We start from the raw sequence: 21,157 nt of genomic DNA, 5'->3' as shown, positions 1-21,157 counted from the left end.
TCCTCCTCCTCCTCTTCCCCGTCCGCAGAATCCTCAGGTGTAGCTGATGAGACTATCCCCGACCCGGAATCCACGGTCACAGGTGGGGTAGTGGTGGCAGCCCCCCCTAGAATTGCATGCAGCTCGGCATAGAAGCGGCATGTCCGCGGCTCTGACCCGGAGCGACCGTTTGCCTCCTTTGTTTTTTGATAGGCTTGTCTGAGCTCCTTGACTTTCACGCGGCACTATTCTGAGTCCCTATTGTGGCCTCTCTCCATCATGCCCTTGGAGATTTTTTCAAAAGTTTTTGCATTTTGTCTTTTAGAACGAAGTTCTGCTAGCACTGAATCCTCTCCCCATATAGCGATCAGATCCAGTACCTCCCGTACGCTCCATGCTGGTGCTCTTTTTCGATTATCGGCCTGCATGGCTACCTGTGCTGATGAGCTATCTGTGGTCACCTGTGCTCTCCACGCTGGGCAAACAGGAAATGAAATTCAAATGTTCCCGGGGCTTTTCCTGCCTACCTGGCCAGTGCATCCGAGTTCAGATTGCTGTCCAGAGCGGTCACAATGGTGCACTGTGGGATAGCTCCCGGAGGCCAATACCATCGCATTGCGGCCACACTAACCCTAATTCGAAATACTAAAATCGATTTTGGCGCTACTCCGCTCGTCGGGGTGGAGTACAGAAATCGATTTAATGAGCCCTTTATTTCGAATTAAATTGTGTCGTTGTGTGGACGGGTGCAGGGTTAATTCGAATTAACGCTGCTAAATCCGAATTAAAGTCGTAGTGTAGACCAGGCCTTAATTTCAGGAATGTATGGAGTTAGGGCTTGGCCCATTGTAAAATCATGGACCATTTACAAAATTAATGTTTTCTAAGCCTTTAATCATTTTTGTTGCACTCCTCTGGACTTTCTCCAATTTGTACACATCTTTCCTGAAATGTGGTGCCCAGAACTGGACACAATACTGCAGTTGTGGCTTTAGTGTGGAGTAGAGTGGAAGAATTCCTTGCTTAGTACGCTGCTACTGATACATCCCAGAATGATATTCACATTTTTTTGCAGCACTGTTACGTTCTTGATTCATATTTAGTTTGTGATCAACTATAAGCCCCAGATCCTTTTCTGCAGTAGTCCTTCCTAAGCAGTCATTTCCCATTTTGTATTGATTGTACAATTATTTCTTCTTAAATGTAGTATTTTGCATTTATCCTTACTGAATTTCATTCTATTTATTTCAGACCATTTCTCCAGTTTGTCAAGGTCATTTTGAATTCTAATCCTGTCCTCCAAAGTGCTTGCAACCCCCCCACCACCACCCTCAGCTTGGTATCGTCTCCAAACTTTGTGTACTCTGTGCTATTATCCAAATCATTTAAGAAGCTATTGAGCAGAACTGGCCCAAGGACAGGCCCCTGTGGGACCCCACTCGATATGCCCTTCTGGGTTGACTGTGAAATATTGACAGCTAGTCTCTGAGGGCATGGCTACACTTGCAGATGTAGAGTGCTTTGAGTTAAACCAGCCTTCGGAGAGCGCAGTAGGGAAAGTGCTGCAGTCTGTCCACACTGACAGCTGCAAGCATGCTGGCATGGCCACATTTGCAGCACTTGCAGCAGCATTCGGAGCGGTGCATTATGGGCAGCTATCCCAGAAAGCACCTCTTCCCATTCTGGCACTGTGGCTTGTGGGAAGGGGGTGGAGGGTGTAGGGCATTCTGGGTCCTGTCCCAATGCCCCGTTATGCATCAGTTCGCATCCCAGCAATCCCTGTGCTTCCATCCACATTTGGCGCCAACTTTCAACGTTTTTTGTGCTGCGCACTCTGTCTTCCCTTTTGGGTCTGCGGGAATGGAGCCCAAACTGCCGAGGAATATGCTGACAAGTCTCGCCAGCACGTCACGTTTGGCAGTCGAGTTACTCCTTAAGATCCAAACTGACAGTGAGGACTCCGACGATGATATCGACTCGAGTAACGCATACAACATGAGATTGCATGTGGCATTGATGGATATGCTTACCACCTTGGAACGCCGCTTTTGGGCTCGGGGAAACAAGCACTGAGTGGTGGGATCACATCGTCATGGAAGTCTGGGATGACGAGCAGTGGCTGCAGAACTTTCGGATGAGAAAAGCCATTTTCATAGGACTGTGTGATGAGCTTGCACCCACCCTGCAGCGCAACTCCAGACAGCTACTGATCGGTCGCTAACCAGTTTGGAGTGGGAAAGTCGACCGTTGGAATCGTGTTGATGCAAGTTTGCAGGGCCATTAATCGCATCCTGCTCAGAAGAACCGTGACTCTGGATAGCGTGCATGACATTGTGGCTGGCTTTGCACAAATGGATTTCCCTAACTGCAGAGGGGCGATAGATGGGACGCATATTCCATTTCTGGCACCAGCCCACCTAGCTTCTGAGTACGTTAATCGGAAGGGGTATTTCTCTATTGTTCTCCAGGCACTTGTGGATCACCGTGGGCATTTCATTGACATTAACACAGGCTGGCTCGAAAAGGTGCATGACGCACGCATCTTTCAGAACACTGGCCTGTTCAGGAAGCTGCAAGCCGTGACTTTTTTCCCAGACCAGAAGATTACCATAGGGAAAGTCGAAATGCCCATTGCGATCCTTGGAGACCCTTGAATGCCGTGGCTCATGAAACCCTCACAGGGAGCCTTGACAGCAGCAAGGAGCGGTTCAACAACAAGCTGAGCCAGTGCAGAATGACTGTGGAGCAGAGGTGAAAGTAAGCCGGTACGGAGGACCAGTAAGAAAAGGTGCAGTCTGACTCCTCCTCCAGCCAGGCTGACAACGCTAGGCTCCGTGCTTTCCCCCTGCCTGGCACTCAGCAGCGGCTGCAGAGGCTCCCCTCTAGCTTGCAGCAGGGAGACTGGCTGAGAGGGAGAAGTAAGCCTACCCCCTGCATAAGAATAGTTTAAACTCAGCTGTTCCCTGCGCCATTCAGCTCCCGGGGTTAGGAGCCGTTTCTGGCATCCTTGTTAATTTCACTCACGGTTGCTGGGGGGAGGAGGGGCCTGGCGGGAGGATGTGTTTGACCATGGCAGGGGCAGTTCTTTTCTGCGCCTAGGATGAGGGGATCTCTCCAATACTAATATACACAACAAATACAAGCATTTGGCTGCACAGCTTAAATCCAGAGCTAATAAAAGCAGGTGGAAGGGGAAAACTCACTGTCATCTTGGTTTCTCGTCTCCTCCCCCCTCCTCCAGCCAGGCTGCAGATGGTTAGGCTCTGCGTTCCTCCCCAACCCCCACTCAGCAGGGGCTCTCCCCTCTAGATTGCAGCAGGGAGACTGGCTAAGGGAGTCCAAGAAGCCTGCCTAGGATGCCTGCTGCTGCTACCTGCATAAGAACAGTTTAAACTCAGCTGTTCCCTGAGCAGTTCAGCCCCGGGGTTAGGAGCCGTTTCTGGCATCCTTGTTAATTTCACTCACAGTTGTTTGGGGGGTGGGGGGAGAAGGGTGTGTGTGACCATGGAAGGGGCAGTTCTTTTCTGCCCCCTGGATGAGGGGGATCTCCAATACTACTATAATACAATAGTAGGGGCCAGTTGCTGGGGTCGGGCGGCAGGTTGCAGCTGCATTGTTTGTGACACACACATTCATACACATACATACTGTATGTATTACTGTCCTGTGGGGAAGGTGCCAGTGCCCTTTTGGGGCTGGGGGTGAGAGAAGTGTTTCTGGGCTAACCTCAGGAACTTCTGCTTAATGTGTGCTGCTTAATGGAGTCCATCCTTCCCCAGGGGGCTGTTGGTCCAACTCCTACACTGAAGAGCTATCTTTTTTGAGCGATCCATCCATACTGTACTGTGGAGGAAAAATGGTCTAAGGCCTAAAATTTTGGTTAAAAATCATTTCACTGCTCCAATGGGTTTTGCACAGTCCTGCCATGGAAATGTTGTATTGGTTCAATTCACATGGCAAGAAGGTAGGCGCACCAATAATTTTAGGGTGAGTATGTTCCAAACAGCAACTCTACATTGTGCAAGAAGGTCCAAAAATCATGAGTCCATCATTCTATTTGTTCTGGGTTCCAGATCAAGTAATGTTTTGTGTGCAGTTCATACCCGCAAAAACCTGCACCGCTTCCCCACGGACAGCAGGTGATTCTGATTTGTCAGCTAGCCGGGCCTGTGCCACCCGAGGCAGACTAAGATTAGTAGAAGAGTTAGAAAGCATAACTGGGGAAAATCATGCTCCATGAAATGCAATCTGCAACAGGGGTCCACAAGAAGGATGTCCATCGCCACCCCCACTAGTAGGGGCATGGATTGGTGGAAAATATTGTTATGCAAGTTAAGCACTAAACAGCTGAGGGCAAGGAGGCTTATCAGGAACCTCCAGAAAGTAGAAATCTCCCATCAGAAAGTGGAAATCTGTATAAGTCAGAAGCTTGTGGCAGATGTTGAATTGTAGAGCACTCCTGTGCCAGATATGGATGAAAACAAAACAGGAGGCTTAATCTTGTTTAATGTAACCCCCCCACACCTGCCATACTGCACAGTCAAGCTGAAATCCAATGCATAATGGATGCCAAAGGCACCCGATCACACCCTTCATGAAGCAGCAGGGGAAGGCTAACAGAGCAGCTATACAGAAATAAAAGTAAAAGGAGCACAGCATGAAAACAAAGGAACAGGAATATTTTCTGGGTGCACAATGGAACGTGTCATGCCACATGTGCAAGAACTGTACAAAACTCTCATCCATGCAGGATGCAGCCTGAAGCCTGCCATAGTCCCCATGCAAAGAAAAGAAGTTGTCCACACTCTGCAAATAAAGTGAAGTTTAACATACTCTGCACACAGAGAAAAGCATCAAGATTGTGGTAAAGTGGCCATGATAGGGTTAACTGGGTTCCTCAGAGTGTTACTTGTTACTGGAAGGTAAATTCTCTGTGAGAATATAATTAAAGTTATAATGAGCTCCCAGTGAGATGTTGTAACTGAGAGGGCCAAGATGATGTATAAGGAAGGGATATATCAAGTAGGAGTAGAAAGAGGTATTTCCTATGTATATGGCATTAGTGAAACTATTACTGGAATAGTGTGTCCAGTTCTGTTGTTCACACTTCAGTTAAGGTGTTGAAAAACTGGAAAGGGTTCAGAAAAAAGCTAGACAAATGATTTGAGGTCTAGAAGGATGCCTTATAGTGAGAGACTTAATAAAATCAATCTACTTAGTTTATTCAAGAGAGGTTAAAAGGTGACTTAATCACAGTCCCCAAATACTAACATGGGGAAGATACTTCTGATAGTAGATGCCTCTTTAATCTAGCAGAAAAAGGGATAACGAGGTCCATTGATTACTGGTTTGATGCTGAAGCTAGACATGCTTTAGTTAACTAGAAATGTTTTGAGAAAAGTTTATTGGTCTCAGTATGGAGTAACTGGATGAAGTTCTGTGGCCTGAGTTAAACTGGAAGTCTGACTAGATCAGTGGTTCTCAAAGCCGGGCCGCCGATTGTTCAGGGAAAGCCCCTGGTGGGCCGGGCAGGTTTGTTTACCTGTCGTGTCCGCACATTTGGCCGATCGTGGCTCCCACTGGCCGTGGTTCGCCACTCCAGGCCAATTGGGGCTGCGGGAAGCGGCACAGGCGGAGGGATGTGCTGGCTGCCCTTCCCGCAGCCTCCATTGGCCTGGAGCGGCGAACCGCGGCCAGTGGGAGCCGCAATCAGCTGAACCTGTGGATGCGGCAGGTAAACAAACTGGCCCGGCCCACCAGGGGCTTTCCCTGAACAAGCGGTGAATCGGCTTTGAGAACCACTGGACTAGATGACCTAATAGTTCCTTCTGGCCTTAAAAAAAATTAAGATTCTAGACTAACTGAGACTAGAAAGACAGTTCCAATATAAAAAGAATTGCAGAATTTGCCTTGAGAGATGGTAGATTCTTTACATCAAGGCTGGATATCTTTTCAAAAACTATGCTAGGGCTCAAACAGAAGTTTGGGCTTAATGCAGAAATTGCTAGGTGAAGTTCTATGGCCTGTGCTAGGCAAGAGGCCAGACTAGATGATCACAATAGTGCCTTCTGGTCTTAATATCTCTGACATTTATTAATTAGGTCTACATGCCTACATCTCTTAGAGATGGAAACAGACCAGTGTTGTCAGTTGGCAGCACTTTTATCTCAGTCCCAGTAATCCAGAATGGTGAATGGGAATGCCAACATGGAGAACTGGAGAGAGTTCTATTGATTGGTGATCACTTAATACGAATATATAAATAAGAAAGTAGGACAAGCCACTAATAGGTGTATGGCTTGGTGGAAAATATTGTTATGCTAAAGTTAAGCACCAAGCAGGTTCAAGGGATGGGGAGGGAAAGAAGCCTATTAGGACCTGTTCTCCCAGCTGAAAGTAGACATCTATATGAATCAGAAGCTTGCAGTAGTCTTTGATTAGGAGAACAGTCCTGTACTGAATATGGACTAAAACAACAAAGGAGGCTTATTCTTGTTTAATTTGGAAACCCCAAGCCTGCTGTACACATAGGTTGAATTCCAACATACAATGTATTTCAAAGGCAGCCCGTCACACCATTCACAAAGCAGTAGGAGAAAGCCCACAAACCAGCTACACATAGTAGTGTAGAATTAAAAGGAGTGTGCTAGGTACAGAATAAAGACAGAGATACAAAGGAAAAGACATACTTTTCTGGGGGGTGCATAATGGCACCAGTTGTCCAACATGTGCATCAACTGTACAGAAAGTCTCCTCCACACAGGATGTAGCTGGCAGCCTGCCATAGTCCCCATGCAGAGAAGGAATGTTTGCCACACTCTGCAAATAAAGTGAAACTTAGCATATCTTGCACACAGAGAAAAACATTGAAGTGAAACACATTACATTCTGAAGCTAGAAAGCAAGTATGGCTCTATTGGCCACCAAGGATTATCCCACCCTGTGAAGCAATGAGCAGGCAGGACCTGGGGGAGTGGAACTTTAATAAGGGGAACCTGAATGCAGAGACACATAAGACAATTTAATAAAAGGTGATACAGAGAAAAAAGTAGACATTCCTATATGAACAGTTCATCTTAATGTAAAAACCAAGATCCACCCGTTCAGGGAGGCTAAGTAGCATTTGTTTCCTATATTGTGTTGTACCTGCAAAATGGAGGAAGATGTTCATGCATCCAAGGTACCTTCATCCTGAATGGACTCCAGGAATTTGCAGCAGGTCATCTGTGATAGCTCAGAATAATCCTAAAGTAGTCTGGAAAATAGTGAGGGAGCAGCATTGGCTGTGATAATCCAACTCACCAGAAAGTACAATGACATTATTTTGATAGATGTAACACCATTTATTCTGAGCCCACTGATTTAATGACTTAATTTGTTGGTTCTCGCTAAGCAACCAATGCGTTGTTGGATTTCAGGCACAGAATCGTCCACTTCAGAGACTCATTCATCCAAAAGCGCTCACTGTCATGTGACTATGGTAAACTCACTGGAAGAGCTTTACTCTAACGCTGAACATGGAACTTTATTAGAATGAGGAATATGGCATTATCTTTAAAGCTACTTTCTCAGTGCTTCACGTGTGTGTGAGAGAGGGCGTCACAAGAGAGCTCAGTCCCGGTTTAAAAAAAGATTTAAAAAGGAGCTGGGTCACTGAGGGGTCAGAGAGGTGGGGGAAGTGGAGCCAGGTTGCTGAGGTGCTCACCTTACGTACTGTTTTACCAAAACAGCTGCTCCCAGATTGTTTTACCAGAGCTGCTCCCTCACTACTTTCCCCATTATTTTAAACACTGAAACTCATAATATGTATAAGTGATAGAATAACCTCCAAAAGCTAGCCTGGCACATACTGTTGCTGTACACATATCTATACCGTGAGTTCTAGCCTCAGGTGCACTGACTGTAAACACGGCTCTAAGTCAGCTGACCATCTCCCTTGATACTGGGGCCAAACTTATCTCTGACACAAGTTAGAATAACCACTGGGCTGTTCTAATTTCCATCGCATAGAACAGTCCCATAGGGACCATTCTGCTGACCCAAGATTGCTGGAACACATCATGCTCTGGCTGCACCCCAGTCTACCCCAGAATGTCCTTATAGATTCATAGATTCTAGGACTGGAAGGGACCTCGAGAGGTCATCGAGTCCAGTCCCCTGCCCGCATGGCAGGACCAAATACTGTCTAGACCATCCCTGATAGACATTTATCTAACCTACTCTTAAATATCTCCAGAGATGGAGATTCCACAACCTCCCTAGGCAATGTATTCCAGTGTTTAACCACCCTGACAGTTAGGAACTTTTTCCTAATGTCCAACCTAGATCTCCCTTGCTGCAGTTTAAGCCCATTGCTTCTTGTTCTATCCTTAGAGGCTAAGGTGAACACGTTTTCTCCCTCCTCCTTATGACACCCTTTTAGATACCTGAAAAGTGCTATCATGTCCCCTCTCAGTCTTCTCTTTTCCAAACTAAACAAACCCAATTCTTTCAGCCTTCCTTCATAGGTCATGTTCTCAAGACCTTTAATCATTCTTGTTGCTCTTCTCTGGACCCTCTCCAATTTCTCCACATCTTTCTTGAAATGTGGTGCCCAGAACTAGACACAATACTCCAGTTGAGGCCTAAACATTGCAGAGTAGGGCGGAAGAATGACTTCTCGTATCTTGCTCACAACACACCAGTTAATACATCCCAGAATCATGTTTGCTTTTTTTGCAACAGCATTACACTGTTGACTCATATTTAGCTTGTTGTCCACTATAACCCCTAGATCCCTTTCTGCCATACTCCTTCCTAGACAATCTTTTCCCATTCTGTATGTGCGAAACTGATTTTTCCTTCCTAAGTGGAGCACTTTGCATTTGTCTTTGTTAAACTTCATCCTGTTTACCTCAGACCATTTCGCCAATTTGTCCAGATCATTTTGAATTATGACCCTGTCCTCCAAAGCAGTTGCAATCCCTCCCAGTTTGGTATCATCTGCAAACTTAATAAACGTACTTTCTATGCCAATATCTAAGTCGTTAATGAAGATATTGAACAGAGCCGGTCCCAAAACAGACCCTTGCGGAACCCCACTTGTTATGCCTTTCCAGCAGGATTGGGAACCTTTAATAACAACTCTCTGAGTACGAGCCAGTTATGCACCCACCTTATAGTAGCCCCATCTAAATTCTATTTGCCTAGTTTATTGATAAGAATATCATGCGAGACCGTATCAAATGCCTTACTAAAGTCTAGGTATACCACATCCACAGCTTCTCCCTTATCCACAAGACTCGTTATCCTATCAAAGAAAGCTATCAGATTGGTTTGACATGATTTGTTCTTTACAAATCCATGCTGGCTATTCCCTATTACCTTACCACCTTCTAAGTGTTTGCAGATGATTTCCTTAATTACTTGATCCATTATCTTCCCTGGCACAGAAGTTAAACTAACTGGTCTGTAGTTTCCTGTGTTGTTTTTATTTCCCTTTTTATGGATGGGCACTATATTTGCCCTTTTCCAGTCTTCTGGAATCTCTCCTGTCTCCCATGATTTTCCAAAGATAATAGCTAGAGGCTCAGATACCTCCTCTATTAGCTCCTTGAGTATTCTAGGATGCATTTCATCAGGCCCTGGTGACTTGCAGGCATCTAACTTTTCTAAGAGATTTTTAACTTGTTCTTTTTTTATTTTATCTGCTAAACCTACCTCCTTCCCATTAGCATTCACTACGTTAGGCATTCCTTCAGACTTCTGGGTGAAGACTGAAACAAAGAAGTCATTAAGCATCTCTGCCATTTCCAAGTTTCCTGTTACTATTTCTCCCTCTTCATTGAGCAGTGGGCCTACCCTGTCTTTGGTCTTCCTCTTGCTTCTAATGTATTGATAAAAAGTCTTCTGGTTTCCCTTTATTCCTGTAGCTAGTTTGAGCTCATTTTGTGCCTTTGCCTTTCTAATCTTGCCCCTGCATTCCTGTGTTGTTTGCCTATATTCATCCTTTGTAATCTGTCCTAGTTGCCATTTTTTATATGACTCCTTTTTATTTTTTAAGATCATGCAAGATCTCGTGTGTGCCCACAAGGGGGGCCGTTATACCGGTGAAAGAATGACACTCAGTGCCTGAGAGTAAAAAGCAAGGCTTTACTGAAGGAAGAACTTACACTCCAAGCTGCGCGGGGAGTCCCTGAGACACACGGAGGGGCTGCGGAGGATTCTGACCATCCGGGACAGCTGGCCAGGCAGGACTCCACTGAAGGAAGTCCGCTGCAATGCTATACACCCCCGCACTTATCTCAAGGTTACATGGGGTCAATAGCTGGCTACATTCATTGCATTCATAAATCATACATATTATATAAGCTGACTTATTTACAGACAGAAACATGCTGAACTATGCTAAACTACATTTTGGCAGGATCTGCCAGACAAGGTTCATTGCACAGCCTGCATCTTCCGCTCGCATTCAATCACATACTCGGTACGTCACCTAGCTCCTCGCCAAGCTTCCGCAACCTTTCCCCTACATTGTGGTTAAGCCAAGGTGGTCTTTTGCAACATTTTCTATCTTTCCTAACCAGCAGAATAGCTTGCTTTTGGGCCCTTAATAGTATCCCTTTGAAAAACTGCCAACTTTCCTCAGTTGTTTTTCCCCTCAGTCTTGATTCCCATGGGACCTTAACTATCAGCTCTCTGAGCTTACCAAAATCCGCCTTCCTGAAATCCATTGTCTCTATTTTGCTGTATTCCCGTCTACCCTTCCTTAGAATTGCAAACTCTATGATTTCATGATCACTTTCACCCAGGCTGCCTTCTACTTTCAAATTCTCAATGAGTTCCTCCCTATTTGTTAAAATCAAGTCTAGATTTGTTAAAATCAAATTTAGTTGGTGTATGTAGTTGGTGTTACATTGCCAGCAAATTCCTCTGTAACAGGGGAATTCCTAATTGCCATGTTAGGTCAGCCTTAAATCCCCCTCGTGCTAGAAAAATACAGTAAGAGAATCATGAACAAACACTTTTTAATGCTTTGGCTAGGCATTGTCTGAATGGTTCTGTGCCCTACAGCTTAACTACAAAGACTGCAATAGTTCATGCCATGAATGGAGTGACTTCAGAGCCATACCTTTATTTTAGCTTCATTCCACAGAACTAATGCAGGTGCGGGCAAATATTTGGTCCTCTTAGATCAAAGGGGCCAAAGCCTGATGGTACTGAGGGCTGCACTGACAACTTGTACCTTTAATAACAATTTTAAAATGCTCATAAAAAAGTTCTTGGTGCTCTACCAATTAATGAAGGTTACAGTCACAAATGATCCAGCAGCAAATAATAGTTATATACAAACAATGAATTAACTCCACTAATAATCAAAGCAGCAAAACAGCCCCTTTAGCACCACCTTTCCCATAGTCTCTCCTCCAGGAACATCCCCTTAATATTCCTCAAAAGCCCTGTCAAGTAAGTGTCCTTTACAGCCAGGGCCGGCTCCAGGCACCAGCATAGCAAGCAGGTGCCTGGGGCGGCCAATGAAGAGGAGGGCGGCACATCCGGACATTCGGCGGCAATTTGGCGGCGGGGCCGTCACTCCCTCTCGGAGCGAAGGACCTGCCGCCGAATTGCCAGCGATCGCGTTTTTTTTTTTTTTTACTGCTTGAGGTGGCAAAAACGCTAGAGCTGGCTCTGTTTACAGCAAGCCTAAAAGGGCATCAAGTTGGGGCTATTTCAGCCCAAAAGGGAAGTTCCAGAGACTGAGACTCCTCTCTGAGATACTCAGCTGGTAGCCCCACCACCCTCTCTTTTTTATCAAGAGGAATCCAACTGGAGGGCAGGTGCTGGCCACAGCTGGGGCAGTATGGCGTGGGAAGAGAGGCATTCTCTCTGATAGGCAGGTCCCAGGTCACTATGACCAACCCCTTAATCACCACCAGCAGACCAATACACAGCCAGTGCAGATCCTGGAGCACTGGTTTCATATACTCTCAATGAAATGGTTGGTAAGTAAGCTGCCGCATTCTGCACCAGCTTCTGTCTCTGATGTAATTGTCTTGAGGGCACAAAGGCATAAATATCTGTGCCAGTGCCCCATTTGAAAGGAAAGGTTTCAACTTCCTAATGAGGCACAGATCGTAAAAAGCTGATTGGGTTACTGCTGTTATATAAACATCTAGCAGCAGCTGAATGGATGCACTCCTTCTGCTGCCTCCTTCACTGCTCTCATCAACACCTCAGTCTTATCTGGGATGAGCTTCAACCAGCACGCTTTCCTTCAATCTCAAGTAGGCACTGAATAGCTGAACTACATTATCTGAATTGGACAGGATAGGGGCATACAGTTTGGTGTCCTACCACACTCCATGCCACTTTGGTGTCCTACCACACTCCATGCCACTTTATTAACTCTCCTAACAACCCCAAGTACACATTGAAAAGGAGTGGTGACAGAACGGCACCTTGTGACACGCCACACTTGATAGCCCTTACAGAAGAGGAATGATGATCTATGGAGATCTTGCTGAGAGAAAAGAATGAAGCTCTGAAAAGCAGCCTGGCAAGTCAACAACCACTCCTGATAAACTGTATTAACGGTAGCTGATCGATCTGATACCAGCATGAACACTTGATCATCATCCATTACCAGGAGGACATCATCGACCAATGTGAACAACGTAGTTTCTGTTCCACAGCCAGGTCTAGACCCAGATTGGCAAGAGTCAAAGAAAGCAGATGCATTGAGAGTTGTCACACCACAATCTTCTCCCAAATCTTACTCAAAAACCACAAATGAAGACCCACAATACCAATACTGTATTTGCTTATAATTGTCAATTAATTTAAAACTAAATGTTTATGAATAGTTTTGAACTTTGAACTTTTGAAGGCTTAGAGAAATTTGCTTTAGTCTCCCAGTAGTAAAAAAACATTGCAGCTCATCAAATTCATGAAAGCCCGTATTATAGGATTCCGTGGCCTGTGATTTGGGGACCACAATCTTTTAGACGTTCAACCCTGTTCTAGACCTTTCTCTAACACTTTCTCATCTCTCTTCTACAAGTAGTAGAGGAATATTACCCCAACATTGCATCATTAGAGGAGTATTACCCCAACGTTGCATCATTCTGTTTTGAAGGAATGCTGTACAGAGGCCTATCTTAGTACATCCTTTAACCTGGAAAAATGATGGGAATAATGATTAAATAGCCACAAGAAGGCACTGCTATTCCTTAGAAATACTGATTGAGAAGCATTTACAAAGTACAGACGTTCCCCGGGTTACGCAAACCTGACTTATGCAAATCTGCACTTATGGAAAAAGTTTCGTAAGCTTTTTTTTGTGTGTGTGTGTAATTGTTGAGTATATGTTCCCAACTTATGCAAAATTTGACTTATGCAAGCTGAACTTTTATCAATAGGAATCTGTATCTATTTCTGTGACAACAGAGGCAGGAAATAAATCTAAAGTAGACTTTAAGTGCAGTTATGCCAGTTGGTAATGATGACCTCCATATGCTGAGACTGCTGACTGCTGTGATATTGTCTCAGTTACACGACAGTTCTGACTAGATCCTTTCACTGACATCCAAAAATGGGACCATGTGTCAGGGTTCAGCATAACAAGTTAGTCTTTAACTGTGCGTAATGTTTTTCAAAACAGTCCTGAAATGACAGAACTATGACCTGTGCTTCAGTAAACAGTTAAGATGAGGTGCAGGAGAGTTACCAGGCCTGCTGCCCCCAGAGATATTTCTCTGTTAAAAAGGTTTCTAATTACACCAGAGGCATATTACCTCAAATTCAGGAACTTCAGAAAGGTTGATAAATTCAGTCATGGAGAATATGTGGATAACATGGTGGATTATTTGAAAAAAATGGTAAAGAATAAGGGGCTTGACACTGCAGGGAATGCTCTGAGTATTTGGGGTTGGTCTGTGCCTGTCTTTGTCTGTTACAATGAAAACACGGTAAGTAAATGTGACATTGCACACTAAATGATTTTATGAAAATATGCTAATGAGTGTAAATATAATGTAACTGGAATATGCTTCCTACAAAAGGTCTCTTGTAAGGTATCATTACAAAGTTTATAATCTACAGAGTGTGGTCATCCTATTTGTATAAATGTATCACTCTTGTATCTAAAACTAGAAATATGAAATATAACTCTGAGAGCCTATTGTAATTATGCAAAGTGTGGGCCATTAATGGTGGTTTGGAATCTTGATGGCTCCCATCAACTAGAACAATTGATTGTAGATGGCTCTGTTTATTTACAAGCCTTCCTGTGAGTCAGGTTGGGAAGAATGAAGGCTTGAAGTCTTACAGTGACATGTGATCATGTCACCTGAACTGGAATCCATTTTTAACCTGGTGCTTTTCCATTTAGAAGGAGAGGTGGGAACCCAGAGAGGGACAAAGGATTCCCGCCTTGTACAAAAGATATATAAAGGGGTGGAACAGAACAAAAGGGGCTGCAGTCATGAGAAATCCCTTAGCTAAGCCGTAACAAGGACAGTACCAGGGGAAAGGATTGTGTCCAGACTAGGAAGGCATCCAGTCTGTGAAAGAAGCTTATTGAAAAATCTCTGAGGGTGAGATTTTTAATCTGTAATCACTTTCTTACTGTATTAGGCTTAGATTTGCATGTTTTATTTTATTTTGCTTGGTAATTTACTCTGTTATGTCTGTTATTACTTGGAACCACTTAAATCCTACTTTTTGTATTTAATAAAATCACTTTTTTACTTATTAATTAATCCAAAGTATGTATTAATACCTGGGGGAGGGGCAAACAGCTGTGCATATCTCTCTATCAGTGTTATAGAGGGTGAACAATTTATGAGTTTACCCTATATAAGCGTTATACAGGGTAAAACGCATTTATTTTGGGTTTGGACCCCATTGGGAGTTGGGTATGAGTGTTGGAGACAAGAGCACTTCTTAAGCTGTTTTCAATTAAGCCTGCAGCTTTTAGGGGATGTGGTTCAGACCTGGGTCTGTGTTTGTAGCAGGCTAGCATGTCTGACTCAAACAAGGCAGGGTTATAAAGACTCAAGTTACCAGGGAAAATGGGCTTAGAGGTAGTCTCAGCACATCAGGTGGCAGTTCCCAAGTGGGGGTCTCTGGATCCAACCTGTCACAGTAAATTTTATGAAAGACATAGATGAACTGAATGTGCTGTTTTCTCTAGTGAGCAATGCTGCGACATGACTTAAATCCAGAATTTCACAGATACATCTTGTGATGGGCTGCTCCCCCCCTTCCGGGGTGCCACCTGATAGACTGGGGTACCACTGAGCCCGCCTGTTCCACCAACCTGGGCTCCCTCACCCTGTCCTGCTAAGCCAGGCCCTCAAGTCTCCTCTAGCGCGCACGCGCGCACACACACACACACACACACACACACACGTAGGGTTTAAAACAAAAACAAGTTTATTAAGTACAAGAGGTAGATGTTAAGTGGTTATAAGTGATAGCCAACAAATCAAAGCAGATTATCTGAGTAAATAAACAAAAACCGCAAACTGAGCTTAACACACTCGATAGGTAGGATATAAATTAGCAAATTCTCACCCTGAGTGATAAACAGGCTGACAGACTCAAGGTACAAGTTGCCTTGGCTTGCCTAGGTTTTCATACATAGGCTAAAAATCCTTCTAGCCTGGGACCATCACTTCCCACAGTTCAGTCCTTGCCCCTCAGGTGTTGTAGCAGGGAAAGTGAGGTACCATCATGATGTCATTTCCCCCCTTTTATATCTTCTTCCCACTTGCTGGAAAGCTGTGACCTGGGTCAAACAGTTCCCATTTTTTGCTGACATAAATGGTAATGTAGACATGGCCTTAGTCTCTGCAGTGGGGCATAAAAATAGGGTGTGTCACTGGGATTCTTCAGCACTGGAATTCACTGCAGCAGCCCTCTGTTCTTTTCTCATCAGCAAACAAGCCTATGAGATTCCTCAGAGCTGGAAACATTCCAATCATTTGGTTAATTGTTGACAGGTCTCCTCCGTTTCTGGTGAGACACAAAATATATAGCCTGTATCCAAAGTGGTCCAGGTATTAGGCCCAGCATATCAACTATCAATTTCACAGGATTTCTAAAAGGGTGTCACTCTATTGGGCACTAACTTCTCTTCTTGAGCCCAGCAGAGTCATTTAAGAGCCTACAAACCCTTATCTCACTGAACTCTGCCTTTTTCTCTTTGATGTAAAGCAGTTAGCTAATAGATACATGCACATTTCTATAGATTCTGTTGCCTCTAGGGGTGACAAAGGCTCCTCCCCCAAGCTTTCCCTCCAGCTCCATAAAATACAACATAGTGGACTCCATAATACTACAAGCACCGTCTTTTCCATTGCTTCCTCCATGCAGCAGTGAGGTGTTGGCATTACATGCTCCGATTTATCAGACCCCTTAACCTCAATCACATTTATGACACTGTGCTGCTCTTGCAATGAAAGGAAAAACTTAGCTGGCTGAACAAGGAAGTGAGAGTGATTGAGTTGCATAGGAAACAATGTGGGGGTGGGGGACTGCAGACCCTTCGTTGAAATTCAAAGTGGAAATTTTTCCTGTCTCTGTATGAGCACAAATTTTGCAGTTTGATTTTTTTTTTGATAGTTTCATAATGAAACTTGTGACAGTTTGTCCCAGGGTAGGACTGTGGGTTGAACCATCCCTTGCAAATTCTTACTAACTCATACCCCAGGTGTGACATTTTCTGGTTTTGAGATTTGTCACTCCCATATTGGTTTGAATGAATGGGAGGAGGGGGAATTAAAGAGACACAAAGGATGTGGAAACTATGCAAACTGAAACTAACATGTCTCATGCACATCCAGTAATTACTTTCTGCCTAACTAAATTCCCCATTTATCTGACCAGCCATCTGTTCAGCAAGCTGGTCTCCATGTTCCTTTTTGCTTAACTTTATATGTAATAACTCCCAGCATGATGGCAATTACTGAGGAATATAGGTTGGTTGGGTATTTTACAAAGGACTGTGGACTTACCATTCTTAGAAACTTTTGTTTCTGCAATTGCACATTGGAGTGAGTTAGCTGACCCAGTAGGGGATGAAAAGGTGTGTGTGTGTGGGCGGGGGAGGGTTGATGGGGGAGAAAAGATGTTTGGCCTGGTCAGGGACAGTGGGTGATGCCAATTCAAGCAGAACAGTGTTAGTTGTGTAGATCAGCCAAAAGCGTATTTCAGGGAGATTCTGAAGCTTACAGGGCCCCCACAATCATGGGCAGCGGGTGAACGCACCATTGGGGAGGCTAGAGCCCGTCCCCTCCCTCTTTGCCCAAGCGCCTCCAGCCCCAGTGCCCCCAGCCTTGTATGCATCTGCCTGCCCCAGCCTCTTGGCCACAGAAGCGTGGGAAGCAGGCAAGAGGAGGCCTGTGGACGGAGCATGGGAGGGGCCACAGAGGCTGTTTGGGGAGGCACAGCCTTCCTCTGCCTATGCTACCCGCCACTCATGACCACAGTTATGATGGATCTGAGCCCTAATGAGTTGTAATCTGCTCCTGGAGGCCAATCTCCTCTTTCTTGGGAGAGGGACATAGAATGTGTGTGCGCGTGCACATGACTGTGTTTGTGTTACTGTGGCTCACAAGTTTTTGTCATTGTTCCTTATAAGAGCCTGATGTCAAAGAGCTAGTTTTTGGCTCCAGCTGCAACTACTGTCACGATTAGCTATGTCTACTGCATGGATCAACTTTACCTTTACCTTTACCTTTACCTTTTGGGTCCCTGGCCTCAATATTCTTTATTATTGCCCCTGATAATACTTCCTCACAACTCCAATGTTACACACAGAGCTGGGAGCTTTTTTTTTTTTTTGTGCAAATAGTAAATTTGCCCAAAAATAAATTTTTGTGAGCATCAAAACTGTGTGTGAATTTGAGCTGAATTCAGCAAAAACCTATTTTTTTTCCAGAAATATCTAAATGTTTTGTTCCACATTTTTGAAACAACCCGTTTTGACATTTCATTTTGAAATGACATTTTCTAAATGAAATGTTGATTCAAATCAACATTTTAAATGTTTGCTTGACCCAAACAATTTTGTTTTCGTTTTTGTCTTTCTCATATTGGCGAGGAAAAAACAACAACAAAATCAGTTTCAGTTCTAAACAAACCAATTTTTTGGGGGGGGGGGGAGGGAGATTGGTTCGGTCACCAAAACAAAAAAAATCAATTATTCGCTCAGGTATAGTTATGAACTGTTCATGGGCCATCACCTCAGTTCTGCTGTGGTAAAAGAGCAAACAGAACAAGCTGTGTGATAGCAGTTTGGGACTACAATATCTAAACCTTTCATTTGTTGCAATCTCCTCTATTTCACTGCACCCCAGCTTCTTCCACTGTGGGGCGAGGAGGTGTGCATGCACGTGCGTGCAGGGCTGGCTCTAGGCACCAGTAAAGCAAGCAGTTGCTTGGGGCGGCATAGTTGCAGGGGCGCAAGAATCCAGCATGGGAGCTGAGAACCAACAGGGAGCTCTGGGAGCCGTAGTTCCTTGGTTAGCTCCCTGCCTATACAGCCAGTCCTGGAGCAGGGAAAGAACTACATTTCCCAACATTCCCTTGGCCGTTAGTAACAGGAAAGGGAGGGGAAAGGAGTATGGAACTGAAACCTGCAGCTTGCTGTGAATGGTAGGGCCACCGCCACCCGCACCCTCTGCCACCCGAGCTCTGGCCCCCACCCGCACCCCCCGCCGCCCCAGCTCTGGGCTCTTCCCCCTCCCCCCGCACCCACACCCCCTGCCGCCCCAGCTCTGGGCTCTTCCCGCACTTTCTGCCGCCACAGCTCTGGGCCCCACCTGCCCCTCCTGCTGCCCCAGCCCTGGGCTCTTCCCCCCCGCACTCGCACTCCCTGCCACCCCAGCCCTGGGCTCTCCCCCAAAGAATGAATTGGTGGACTAAATGCAGGGCTGGCTCCAGGCACCAGCTTAACAAGCAGGTGCTTGGGGCGGCCAAGGGAGCGGGGCGGCACCTGCAGCAATTCGGGGGCGGCAGGTCCGTCACTCCCTCTAGGAGCGAAGGACCTGCTGCTGAACTGCTGCCGCTGATCGCGGCTTTTTTTTTTTGCTTGGGGCGGCAGAAATGCTGGAGCCGGCCCTGTGTGCATGTGAGCGAACACATCTTATTCCGTTTAATTTCTGTGGTGGGTATACTGCACTGAGACACGTGACAAGAGTTAAATGATTTCTCAATTCAATGTGCTTATGGTGGTGACCTTATTTAAAACAAACAAAAACCTTACAACTGTATTCTGTAGTAATCACAGAGAACACTGCAAAATACTATTGTAAAATGCAGGGCCCAGTTCTGTGCTGTACCTCTCAGGAAGCACAGCAGAAAAGGGGCAGCTCGGGAGATGGGGAGACAAACCATAGACCTTAGTGCCTCTGAATCTAGCCTGAGGTTGCTCTAATTTATGGTAGTCAGTCTTGTTTGGGCTGCCCATGGGCTGAGCTGCAGTAGGGTGACCAGATGTCCAAATATTATCAGGACCGTCCCAATATTAGGGGCTTTGTCTTATATGCGCAACTATATTCTGCACACACACACCCCGCAAAAAAAAGTGTCTTGATTTTTCACACTTGCTGTCTTGTCACCTTAATCTGCAGTCCAGAGTAGCTGGAGTTGAGTGCTCCAGCCATTCCTTCTCTCATCCTCAACATGCCCCTACATGGAGTCTCCAAAGAGGAGTGGCATCGGATTCATGTATGTTGTCTTTGCACTGCCTCTGTGCCGGGGGAGTTTTCCACGGGGCCATTGCAGCAACTGCACAGACCTTATATGCTGCCAGAGAGACATAAAGGAGCCACACTGGAAGCCAGAATCCAGGATGCAATGTCCTTAATGATTTGTACAATACTTTTTATAAGTGTGTGTGGGAAGAGTAAAGCTAAGATTACTCAGTGCTAAGATTACTCCTGGTGGTGAGTACCAGGATCCTTTTGATAATGCTTTCCTGCTCGTTTGCACTGGAATAAGCACTAATCTCATCTGGATTTTTGCTAGACTGACATTTGAACTCTGGAAATTAGATTTTGGTTCAGTAGTTCTTATTTTCAATCTCAATTCAGTGCTTTCTTGCCACATTTTACTTAGAATTTAGATTTTATTTCTTCTATGGACAAAAATATTAAGGTCCCCACTTCAGGAAACCATTTAGGCTTGTGTTTAAATCTGTCCCTATTTGGGATAGGATTTAAGGATGTGCTTAATTTAAAGCATGTGCTTAAATCCTGTTGAATTCAAGAACATGCTTAAATTCTGTCCTGATGCTTTCCTGAATCAGAACCTAATACAGTAATCTCAATAGCAGATTGGATCTGAAGGATAGGTACCTCATTAGTGTGGAGGACCAGGTGAAATTGAGGGCAAGCTGTCCTCTAAAAACCTTAAGAAATTCTGCCCAAATTTGAAGGATTCACTTTTTGGGAATACCAGGAGAGGAAAGGATTATGGAAGAGATTCCACTCTTTTAAAAAGAGTGTAAATCTAGAGTAACTTAGCTGGTGTCAGCGGAGTCTCTTCAGATTTACTCAGCTATAAATTTATGCATAAATCTGATCCTGTGACCTGCTGGGTTGGGTTGAAGCTAAAATGGCTAAGCCACTGGAGTGGGATTTGAAAGAAAATCCCGTTTACCCAGATTGTTGCTACTGGATCCCTACCAGGGGAAAGCAAGGACAGCCAAATAGTGGCACAACAGTACCAGGAATCCTCTCAAATGCAGGGGATTGACCTCACTGACCTGAGGGAAGAAACCACTGGACCTGAAAAACAGGCTGTTAATATTCCCAGGTCTGATACCCACCACAAAAAGAAGGGGGGAAATGCTAATTATGTTTATATAATACTTTGTGGATGAAAATCAGTAGAGAGGCAGCTGAGGTAGGGATTCTGAGGATTTACATGATAAGGACAGGGGTTAGTTCATATAGTACCTCTGACACGCAGCTGGCCACCCTATATGGGCCCTTGCAATTTAGCCCTCAACCCCCTTTTCCTTCAGTGCCCCCTGAGACAAACCCGATCACCCCCGGGAATATTTGGGCAGACACCCTTAAATCATAGTATTCCTTCTGTCTCTGGGTGACCATACTCTGGTGACGCTTTACTGATGGCTAACAGTGCTGAGGATGCCTTCCAACTGTGTCAGGTACCCTCTGAGATT

Source organism: Trachemys scripta, chromosome 1 (genome assembly GCF_013100865.1).
Source record: "Trachemys scripta elegans isolate TJP31775 chromosome 1, CAS_Tse_1.0, whole genome shotgun sequence".
Lineage (NCBI taxonomy): Eukaryota > Metazoa > Chordata > Testudines > Emydidae > Trachemys > Trachemys scripta.
Note: the sequence above shows the minus strand (reverse complement) of the source record.